The sequence below is a fragment of the Rana temporaria genome, chromosome 4, assembly GCF_905171775.1.
Source record: "Rana temporaria chromosome 4, aRanTem1.1, whole genome shotgun sequence".
In the NCBI taxonomy this organism is placed as follows: domain Eukaryota; kingdom Metazoa; phylum Chordata; class Amphibia; order Anura; family Ranidae; genus Rana; species Rana temporaria.
This window is the reverse complement of record NC_053492.1, coordinates 17038436-17050904: the sequence shown is the minus strand read 5'-3', so window position 1 is coordinate 17050904 and position 12469 is coordinate 17038436. Positions and strand designations below refer to the sequence as shown.

Sequence of the window (12469 nt, the reverse complement as noted above, 5' to 3'; positions counted from 1 at the left end):
GAAATTCGAAATATATCGCGAATACTCGAATATGCCATATTCGAGCCGAATATTCGCAATACGAATATTCGTGAGCAACACTATTCCTTACCAATGAACACTGCCCACACACTACAAGAGAGGCCAGAGTTGAACAGATTGAGATCAGCTCGTTGTTTAGGGGAGACAATAGAGAGAACAAAAATAAACACCACTATAATATAAACAGGGATAAAGATGCGTAGGAGCAATGGTGGTTATTATGAAGGAAAAAATTAGAGCAAAGAGTTCACTTGTTAATCCCTTATATCCCCACCCTAATATTGTACAACCAATGTCATCCAGATATTTCTAGGAACTTACATATTACCAAATCAGCAATGAGAACATTGAAGGACCAAAGTTCTGTGTCTGAGAGGATGTTAAACCTCACCCTGGAGATCATCACCCTGCTGACTGGAGAGGTAAAGAGGATTCTGGGAAGTCACATGACATCACTCTTATCTCTATTAATAAAACACAGACCTAACAGGAGAGGTGAGGAGGATTCTGGGAGGTCACAAAACATCACTCTTATTTCTATTAATAAAACACAGATCTGACCGGAGAGGTGAGGAGGATTCTGGGAAGTCACATGACATCACTCTTATCTCTATTAATAAAACACAGACCTAACAGGAGAGGTGAGGAGGATTCTGGGAGGTCACAAAACATCACTCTTATTTCTATTAATAAAACACAGACCTGACCGGAGAGGTGAGGAGGATTTTGGGAGGTCACATGACATCACTCTTATCTCTATTAATAAAACACAGACCTGACCGGAGAGGTGAGGAGGATTCTGGGAGGTCACATGACATCACTCTTATCTCTAATAATAAAACACAGACCTGACTGGAGAGGTGAGGAGGATTCTGGGAGGTCACATGACATCACTCTTATCTTTATTAATAAAACACAGACCTGACTGGAGAGGTGAGGAGGATTCTGGGAGGTCACATGACATCACACTTATCTCTATTAATAAAACACAGACCTGACCGGAGATGTGAGGAGGATTCTGGGAGGTCACATGACATCACACTTATCTCTATTAATAAAACACAGACCTGACTGGAGAGGTGAGGAGGATTCTGGGAATGTGACATGATTTTACTGTTTTTGCCTGAATATAGAGTTTCCCTCCTGTGAAGTCTGGAGATAAAATCACCATCACAGTGCCCCCACTTCTCCCCTTCACACCTGAAATAAACAGCAAGGAGAAGATTGTCGAAGTCATTGAGAAGATGACTGAACTGCTGACAGGAGAGGTGAGCAGTGCTGAGAATTCTGGGATATTATCCAGTAACCGATAAGGGATTTTTCTGGATGGTGACTGTATCATTATGTGTGTCAGGTCCCTTTATATTTCTCCACGGAGCTTTGGGAAGATTTACAAGAACAAAATGATCTCTTCGAGGACATTATGATGGACAATGAGCCGCCCCTCACATCACCGGGTAAGAGGAGACACACAGATAGAATGTTTCTTTATTGCACATAATGGGACACTTCAGTTTTCTTGCGAGTGTGTGAAGGTGATGCTCACTGCTGTGCAGGTCTATGTACAATGTTACCAGATTCTCAATGGCCCTGACTAAGACCAGGAGACCGATGCTAGCTAGATCTATACCTACAGTTGTGATCCCTCAAAAGAATGGTACCAAGTCCCTGCCCCGGATGCAGAGGACGAGACGTGGGGACAGCCTGTAATGTTGTCGATCAGCACTGGACCCTGTGTTTGAGGCAGGGCTTTTTTTCAGCAGGAACGCGGGGGAACGCAGTTCCGGCACCTCCAGCTCTGAATGTATGTAATGGCAAGGGGTGCTGAGGTGTACTGGAGGGTCTATTGATGCTGGCTGAGGGGGGATCTATTGTTGCAGGAGGGGATCTATTTTTACAGGGGGAGGGTCTATTGTTGCTGGGGAGGTCAGTTGTCACTGGTGGAGGATCTATTGTTGTTGGGGGGCTCTTATGCTATTGGGAGACAATCATTGCTGGGAGACATAAACTGTTGAAGAAGGGGTATATTGTTGCTAGCTGTTCAGAGTCTATTGTTGCTGGGTGTGCTGCATTGTTGGCTACAGGGGATCTATTTACTTCCTATCATTAACAAATTACATACAAATTACTTAGCACCATAAATTGATAATTGGTTCTGTATCCATTACTGAGGAGGTGGGTAGGGGATTGAACTAAGGAATGGTGCTCAGAGGTGGGCAGGGGATGGAACCAAGGAATGGTGCTCGGAGATGGGCAGGGGATGGAACCAAGGAATGGTGCTTGGAGATGGGCAGGGGATGGAAACAAGGAATGGTGCTCAGAGGTGGGCAGGGGATGGAACCAAGGAATGGTGCTCGGAGATGGGCAGGGGATGGAACCAAGGAATGGTGCTTGGAGATGGGCAGGGGATGGAAACAAGGAATGGTGCTCAGAGGTGGGCAGGGGATGGAACCAAGGAATGGTGCTCGGAGATGGGCAGGGGATGGAACCAAGGAATGGTGCTTGGAGGTGGGTAGGGGGTGGAACCAAGGGATGGTGCTTAGAGGTGGGTAGGGAGTGGAACCAAAGAATGGTGGGTAGGGAGTGGAACCAAAGAATGGTGCTCAGAGGTGGGAAGGGGGTGGACACAAGAGGTGACTCGGAAGGAGGGAGTTCCTGCACCTATTCTCTGAGAAAAAAAGCCCTGGTTTTAGGAACCATGTTCTATGCATGTATTGCCAAGGGGAATTTCCGGTAGGGTGCTATACAGGTACAGGCAGTGACCAACAGTATGGGGTATTGAGTACCTAAAAGTGGTTGTAAACCCTCCGAGACAACTGTATCTATTACTAATGTAGATAACACAGGCAACTGATTACTGCTGTTGAAAGTGTACTCAATGCTTTAGTTCCCATGGAAATCGTCCTTTAATCCAAAATGACGTCATGCGCGATTGCGCAGTAGTTAGTCTAGTTAACGGCACATAAAGTGTGCCGTTTCTATCATATTCTATGCTGGTACATTTGTACGCACAAGCTTCCCCTCAGAACGGCACAGAGGTGAAGTCTCGCGATGATACTCCCCCTTGTGACAGAAAAAGACATCACACAGGGGAGTGAATAGGCAGCATAGACAGATTGTTATGGCGGTACGGCGCATGCGCAACATTTCGAAAGGTAAAGAGAGTAAGGGCAGAAGTGACGTGCATAACAGATTCAGAAAACAGTTCAAGCAACGGCAGAATACCCGGAAATGAAGAGATTAGAAATACGCTAAAAAAAGGTATTTGGGTATTTAGAGACCTTGGGCCAGATTCACATAGGTTAGCGGATCTTTAGATCCTCCTAACCTATGTGATTTAAGATCCGCCGCCGCAAGTTTTTGAGGCAAGTGGTTAATTCACAAAGCACTTACCTCAAAACTTGCGGCGGCGTATCGTAAATCCCCCGGCGGAATTCAAATTCTGCGGCTAGGGGGAGTGTAGTATTTAAATCATGCGCGTCCCCGCGCCAATTTAACTGCGCATGCGCCGTCCGCAAATTTTCCCGGTGTGCATTGCTCCCAATGACGTCGCTAGGACGTCATTGGTTTCGGCGTGAGCGTAACTTGCGTCCAGCGCTTTTGTGAATCTACTTACGCAAACGACGTAAAATTTCAAAATTCAACGCGAGAACGACGGCCATACTTAACATTGGCTGCGCCTCATAGACCCAGGGGTAACTATACGCCGGAAAAAGCCGAACGCAAACGACGTAAAAAAAGCGGTCGTTCTATTTCGGAATCGGCGTAACTGCTTATTAGCATATTGTCGCGTAAAAGATAGGGAAGTGCCACCTAGCGGCCGGCCTGGAATTGCAGCCTATGATCTGACGGTGTAACACAGTTACACCTGTCGGATCTTAGGGATATCTATGCGTAACTGATTCTATGAATCAGTCGCATAGATACGACCGGCACAACTCAGAGATACAATGGTGTATTAGGAGATACACTGTCGTATCTCTATGTGAATCTGGCCCCTAGTTTTAGGGCGATTTTAATCTATGATCCTTTGTAATGAGCTATTGTATGTGAAAATTGAAAAAATACAAAAAATTGGCCGGGTTTACTTCCCCTTGAAGGAGCTTTGGGTACTGCCCACCGTGAGGGGTAAAGACTGGACTCCCCCTCCCGAGGGGGGCGGGGCGGGGCCTGCGGCTGGACTGGTGAGTGCTCCTGGTAGTCCTGCTGGTAACTAGCAAGCTTGTTAGCAACCTCCCCCTTCCCCCTAGGTAGTTGGTTTGATGGTAAACTCATTTGATGGATCTGTGGTTTGTGCTGGCTGTGTTGAGGCAGCAACAAGGCACTGTGATGTTACTATATGTCCCACCTCTGCGGGGCTATTTGGGCCTTGGTGTTTTTTCACTGTTTGCTGCTCTATTTGGCTGTCCATGTACATTTTCCTGAGTTGCTCAAGCACCATATAGTAATGATGAAGCCTGGGAGACTTTGAGCATCAAGTGTGGAGGTGAAGCTGTCTTCGCCATCCACTCTGTTTGAGACAGCCATGCATGCTGACTGGACTGACTCTGACAGGATTTTTACTCCAATGAAGAGGTTTGCTCAGCAATACCACATAGAAGAACAATCCACTATGTGGTGGAGTATGCCTTCGGTAGATGCAGTGATCTCTGAATGAGAGCCTTTCGACAACAATCTGATGTTTAGGATGCTGCTGACAAATGAAAAAAAAAAAATCCTCCCAGTTGGGAGAAAAAAACACTGCGCTAACACAATACAAATAATTGACCGTGAAGATTAATTCTAAATCAATACAATTTAAAGCTGCCAGTACCAATTACCTAGGAAACCAAAAGTAAAAGACAAAGGGCCAGATTCACGTAGATCTGCGGTGGCGTAACGTTTCTCATTTACGTTACGCCACTGCAAGTTTTACGGGCAAGTGCTTGATTCACAAAGCACTTGCCTGTAAAGTTGCAGTGGCATAGCGTAAATCCCCCGGCGCAAGCCCGCGGAATTCAAATCAGCCGGGTAGGGGGCGTAGGGCATTTAAATTAGGCGCGTTCCCGCGCCGAACCCAATGCGCATGCGCCGTCCCTAAAATTTCCCGACGTTCATTGCGCTAAATGACGTCGCAAGGACGTCATTGGTTTCGACCTGAACGTAATTGACGTCCAGCCCTATTCACGGACGAGTTACGCAAACGATGTTAAATTTCAAAATTTCAACGCGGGAACGACGGCCATACTTAACATAGGATACGCCACCTAGGGGGCATGTTTATCTTTACGTCGCGTATCTCTTACGGAAACGGCGTATCTTTACTGCGATGGGCAAGCGTACGTTCGTGAATCGGTGTAACTACTCATTAGCATATTCTACGCCGACCTCAATGGACGCGCCACCTAGCGGCCAGCGCAAATATTGCACCCTAAGATACGACAGCGCAGGCCGTCGTATCTTAGGCATGTTTAAGTGTATCTCAGTTTGAGAATACATTTAGACATACGACGGGCTTAGATTCGGAGTTACGTCGGCGTATCTACTGATACGCCGACGAAACTCTTTGTGAATCTGGCCCAAAATGTAAAATATAAGGTACAGCGCTAAACAAGAGTGAAAAAGTGATGATAGTGTGATGACCATAAGCTAAATGAATGATAAATGGTCAATGATCATGTGATATGTTAAAGGAAAGCAAACAACCGTGAAGGTGAAAAATTCAATCTATAAAAGTCCATGAATGGTGAATCATCAAAATAAAGATTGAGCGAATAAGGTCCTCTTCCACCAAGAAGCCGCCCAGTGAGTGAGATGTAGTCTCCTTACCAGAAAAAGATGACCATCCTGACAGCGGTCTAATGGGCTTAGGGATAATTAGAGACAGGCCGTATAGGTAATGACTCCACAACGCTTGTTCCACAAGATGAATGGGTGCTTCAAAAACTCATGGGATAAGAAACAAAAGACAACCCATAGCGTGATACTGTTGATAAGCGAGTTTAATAAGCTAATAAAAGTTGCACTTACAGTTGGTGGTTTGAAACAGCGCAATGAAATGAAAAAAAAGGGGGATGCGGCGTCTCCTCAATTCCGCTCCTGTTTGCTGGGCTCCCTGCTGTGTATCTCCGTGGTCGGATAAGCGTGATGACGTTCCACTGCTAGGCCACACCTACGTGTTTCGTCATCATAGGACGTCGTCAGGGATAGGCTGGCTGGTCGCGTCATCACAAATGTCTGCAGACCTTGTTAAAGGTTGGTGCAGCCTTGCTGCTGGTAGTTGTTTCTAACAGAGTCTGCCAAGGCCTTGAGGTAAAGTATGAGCAAAAAGTCAGATACAGTACCTTCAACTGTGATATTGATTTGGGAAATCACTGGGATTTTTTTCTCTCATGCCCTCTGCTTCACTATGAAAGACTTGAGGGTTTCCATTCAGCAAATTTCTCGTTTGGGACTAGTGTCCCAAAGCAGCGATTCAACAATCGCATGTGCAAAATTCTCTGGCTAAAATGCTGATCTGCAGAGACCCCCCTGCAAAAAGCTGCTAGTGAATTTTCCCTTTCATGGGTATTGTTTGCTTGGGCCTGACCTGGATGTCCAGAAAATTGTAGGCCATAAGAGTTCTCTGTTGCCTTTTGGAAGGACAATCACGTGACCCAAAGGTCTGCCATTCTTTCTATTTGTTCCTCAACAAGGCATTCCTTTTGCCACTGTCTGGTTTTGACTTCTAGGTCAACCTCAGTTCCAGTTCCGCAAATTCTAGGCCTCCCAGCCAGCAAAGTTCGAGTCCAAGTACTCTTCTCATTGAAGGAGCCTCCCACTCATGCAGGTCGGGAAGGGGAAAATTTAAGACCTTCCTTCTCAGGGTATGATTGTTCCAGTCCCAGAGGAAGAGAAGTTCCACAAGTTTTACTGCAGCCTCCTTATGGTTCTAAAACTGAATGCTGATGTTCCATCCATCTTGGACTTCTTTTGCCAGCTGGGATTCCTGGCATCAGTGGACAAATAGAATGCTACTGCTGTTTAGCCTGTCCGCTGCTGTTGTTCCCGCGCTCGGCCCCAACATCCTCTTCGCCGCTCAGCCTGGCCGTTGATTGGCTAGCGTGGATGGATTAAAAGCAGTGCAGCCATTGGCTGGCGCTGCTGTCAATCACATCCAATGATGCAGCACGCCAAATGATGCCAAGGGGCGGGGCCAAGTCATACAGTGAACGGCTATGGCCGCTCGCTGTATAACGGGAGCGTGCCCGCAAGGACTCCACACAATACGAGGGAGCTCGCATGACTGTGTGGATTTCTTGCGGGGAAGACCAGAGACAACCACCGAGGGACCCCAGAAGACGTTGATAAGTATAACATGTTTGTTATTTAAAAAAAATAAAATAAAATTTACAACCCCTTTAATGTTTAATTTCAGACTAGCTTTTGCATTCTCCTCTTTCACCTTCAATAAGAGACTCTTTAGTTTTTCTTCGCTTTCTGCCATTAGTGTGGCATCGTCTGCATATCTCAGGTTATTGATATTTCTCCCGGCGGTCTTAATTTGTCGATCCTGGCATTAAGAGAATATTGGAAATGGGTGCGCTAATTAATAGTATTGATACATACTTGAAACCAATCAATATACAAATATATAATACTACAACACCTTACATTACTAGAAGATCTAGTAAAAAAGTCCTAGAATCCTGAGCTGTGTTGCACTGGTGATTGCTCAGATTCCTGTGCCAAACAAATTAGATAGACTGTGTTACTGAAAACAAGTCCTATTAGTGCATAATAGCATACGGATGAGAGTCTATTCCCAAATTAGTCCTCAATTTGTGAAGAAAGAATTTTGCGTGCTTCTTGATCAAATAAAGTGATGTTCCACCTTCACCATTAAGCTGTCACCCAAAGTGAATAAATAGATGGCTTCTTACCAGATGGTAATGCCCCTTACTTTGATACCAAAAAAGGGAACATTAAAGCTTATGACAGGATCACCTGTGAGGTCAATGCCGTCCTGGCAGTGATGGTTGCAGTAGTCATTTAATGCCCGATAATTGCATGAAAAACAGAACGATGCCAAACATAGTGTAATTTTGTTTTAATAAAGTAAAAAATATGCAGAGGGAGCCAAGTGGCCGCCTACCGTTTAGGGTGCTTCAAACCCGACACTGGGGCTTACTCGCGTTGGAGCAGTTTAAGATCCTGGATGCTGTATGCCGCCGCGCTCGTTGCCCGGGCGTGCGTTCCACTTCAGCAGTAATGAGAACCAGTGATACAGGAAGTGACGATATTGCGTGCGTGGTTAGGTACCGCCCCACGCACGCAATATCGTCACTTCCTGTATCGCTGGTTCTCATCACTGCTGAGGTGGAACGCACGCCCGGGCAACGAGCGCGGCATACAGCATCCAGGATCTTAAACTGCTCCAACGCGAGTAAGCCCCAGTGCCGGGTTTGAGGCACCCTAAACGGTAGGCGGCCACTTGGCTCCCTCTGCATATTTTTTACTTTATTTGTACTCCAAGGCCATATTTACCTGTTATTCTGGAAATGCTTTGACTTCTTAGTTTAGCATTCCAATCTCCAAATATGAGAAGGATATCTTTTTTGGAGTTAGTTCTAAATGGTGTTGTAGATCTTCATAAAAGTGGTCAACGTAAGCTTCTTCGGCTTAATTTTGAAATAGTCTGCCTCAATTCCAGCCAAGGGGTTAGAATATCTGGGCCTAATCATGGTTTTGTCAGGGCGAGAACGATCCTCCCCTGAACAAATGTCTTGCTCTGAGGATGCAGGTGGACTTGCTCAAAATGCTTAAAATTCCCTTCATTTGCCTCTAATTGAAGGTTCTAGGAAAGCTGGTAGCTTTCTTCAAGTCAGTGCCATTTGCCCAGTTTAATTCTAGGCCCTCCCAAAAGTATGTCTTGGCGGCATGGGACAGGAGAAAACACAGTTGTTGGATTCCCTGATGCCACTACTCTCCAGCAAGAGATTGTCTCTGGACTGAAGGATTCCCTCATGGATGCTGAAGACGGGAAAATAATTTCTTCCTCTATCTTATGTATCGCCCCCTTACTTTCAGTATGGGCGCTATGCCAAAGTTAATGGGAGGGTTAGTTTACTCCCATTCACAATTTGTGGAAATTTGGGTTGTTGCCAATTTCAGAATTTGTCCTGTAGGTCAGTCTGCTCTCCAGGGGTGCGTTATCACCCCTGGTCGGCAGTTGGCGCTAGAGGGGTTCTGACAGACCCACTTTCCCCAGCAGCCAATCAGAGGAGATCTGCCCTTGTTGGGCATGCTGGGGGGGGGGATATATCTGTGGCAACCGCCATTGGTCTCTGTTATGTGCGGGGCCCGAGTTACAGGTGCGGTATCCACCTTCAGGGTACGCGCATCCATGGGCCCCGCCACCGTGGCCTGCTTCAATGAGGTTATGCACCATGCGGAGCCTCACCCTAACATTGAGAGGGGCCCCAGCGACTTGCTTGGTCCCAACCTTCTGCTGAGAAGATCCTAAGCTTGGAGCTGTGCGATGGGGGATAGGCTCGGGGAGAACCTAGAACTAGAGGTTGCCCGGGAGGCCTGGACGAACCATCAGGGATCCGGTTGCCACACTGCATGACAGGTATGCTTAAGCTGTCAGTTGGTGACACAAATCTGAATTGACTGGGAGGATTCACTCATCCTGCTCTCACATATCTCAAATTGACAAAGCCTGTATCAGAGGCTCTGAGTCAGGCCGGTAGTAGAGGTCTGTTCCTCCCAGTGATCTTTAAGTGGCGCTCCGGCTGCCAGGCCTGTGATAGTCGCCTGTCCGGGGGCACTTTACCCACCCTGATCGGGGTGGCGACGAACTTAGTTACACTATTGCTAAGAGCAGGCTTGCTCTTTTTCATATCCAAGGCCTGATACTAAAGTTCCTCAATGCTCATCAACCTTTCTCTATTGTGTGCCATGTTGATGTTGGCCATGTTGGGCCTTGGAATAAAGCATTGAAAACTAATTTTGTGTCTGGACATTTGCTCTTCATCTACACTCTCGGATGTCACACCTAGACCAAGCCAAGAAGGTAACTCAGTAAGCCGATCCCAAACTAATCAGCGGCTCCTTCGGGGGTGAGCGCTACACTTAGAAGGATCCTGGCGCTGGATTCCAGCTTAGTGGGCTGAGGGGGAGTTCTGGACATTTTGTAGGACAGGACGCCCTGTCTTTTTTTGCCAGTGTACAATCATTTGTACAGTAGGTGGTGCATAACCCTGTTAGGAAGGATTACTAAAATTGCTTTGTGTCCTGTGATGTTGATTTTACAGGTAAGTCAAATTCCAGATTTTCAGTCAGTTTATGTGTTTCCTACAGATGGATCCAGTAACATAAACCCACCAGCCAGAGATCTTGCTCTGGATTCCACAGAGGAAGATAACACCATCCCTCATGATAATCAGGTAGGTAGAGTTGAGGTTCTGGAACATAAATCAATTGAACACTGATATGTGTAGATTTTATGAACCCTACACGATGATAGTCTGTGACCCTGCATCCTAAATACTTCTATTTTTACAAATGATTGTGAAATTAGTATGTAGAGATGATATCCCATATTAATTCAGGGGTATGACAAATATTTTGTCCATTTAGTGATTAGACAAATGTTTTCAATTTCATATTTGAAAGCAGAGCCAAGGCCTGGGATTGTCGTAACTAACACCCAGCTGTTAATGACCCCCTTACATAGAGGGCCAGATTCTCAAAGAGATACGACGGTGTATCTCCAGATACACCGTCGTATCTCTGTTTCTGAGCCCGGGTATCTATGCGAGTGATTCTTAGAATCATTTACGCATAGATACGGTGTAGATCCGACTGGCGTAAGTCACTTACACCGTCGGATCTTAGATGTAATTCCACGCTGGCCGCTAGATGGCGTTTACGATGATTTCTCATTTGTTTATGCAAATGAGCCTGATACGCTGATTCCCGAACGTTTTTGCGCCGCCTCGTCGTCGTTTACGTCGTTTACGTAAGCGTAAACTTACCCCTGCTATATGAGGGGTAAGTTTACGAAGGACCGTCGTATGCCATGTTAAGTATGGCGTCGGGACAGCGTCGTCTTTTTCAGTCGTTTACGTCGTTTTACTAAGTCGTTCGCGAATAGGGCTTTACGTTAAGGACGCTCACGTCGGCTTCAATGACGTTTTCCGTCATGAGCTGGAGCATGCGCACTGGGCTATTTTTACGGCTGGCGCATGCGCAGTGCGATCGTCGCGGGGTGCGCTTAATTTAAATACAAGCCGCCCCTTTGAATTATGTGGGGATACGCCGGGCCATTTACACTACGCCGCCGCAAACTACAGAGCAAGTGCTTTGAGAATACGGCACTTGCTCCAGTAAGTTGCGGCGGCGTGGTGTAAATGGCTTACGCTACGCCGCCGCGGATTCTACGAGAATCTGGCCCAGAGTATGTACAGTGAGGAAAATAAGTATTTGAACACCCTGCTATTTTGCAAGTTCTCCCACTTGGAAATCATGGAGGGGTCTGAAATTGTCATCGTAGGTGCATGTCCACTGTGAGAGACATAATCAAAAAAAAAAATTCCAGAAATCACAATTTATGATTTTTTAACTATTTATTTGTATGATACAGCTGCAAATAAGTATTTGAACACCTGTCTATCAGCTAGAATTCTGACCCTCAAAGACCTGTTAGTCTGCCTTTAAAATGTCCACCTCCACTCCATTTATTATCCTAAATTAGATGCACCTGTTTGAGGTCATTAGCTGCATAAAGACACCTGTTCACCCCATACAATCAGTAAGAATCCAACTACTAACATGGCCAAGACCAAAGAGCTGTCCAAAGACACTAGAGACAAAATTGTACACCTCCACAAGGCTGGAAAGGGCTACGGGGAAATTGCCAAGCAGCTTGGTGAAAAAAGGTCCACTGTTGGAGCAATCATTAGAAAATGGAAGAAGCTAAACATGACTGTCAATCTCCCTCGGACTGGGGCTCCATGCAAAATCTCACCTCGTGGGGTCTCAATAATCCTAAGAAAGGTGAGAAATCAGCCCAGGACTACACGGGAGGAGCTGGTCAATGACCTGAAAAGAGCTGGGACCACCGTTTCCAAGGTTACTGTTGGTAATACACTAAGACGTCATGGTTTGAAATCATGCATGGCACGGAAGGTTCCCCTGCTTAAACCAGCACATGTCAAGGCCCGTCTTAAGTTTGCCAATGACCATTTGGATGATCCAGAGGAGTCATGGGAGAAAGTCGTGTGGTCAGATGAGACCAAAATATAACTTTTTGGTCATAATTCCACTAACCGTGTTTGGAGGAAGAATGATGAGTACCATCCCAAGAACACCATCCCTACTGTGAAGCATGGGGGTGGTAGCATCATGCTTTGGGGGTGTTTTTCTGCACATGGGACAGGGCGACTGCACTGTATTAAGGAGAGGATGACCAGGGCCATGTATT

The 12469-nt window shown here is 46.2% G+C and overlaps 1 pseudogene; it reads left to right on the top strand.

Moving 5' to 3' along the window:
- The first annotated feature begins 359 nt into the window (after window positions 1-359).
- Window positions 360-12469, top strand: part of LOC120935560 — a 30520-nt pseudogene continuing 18410 nt past the window's right edge.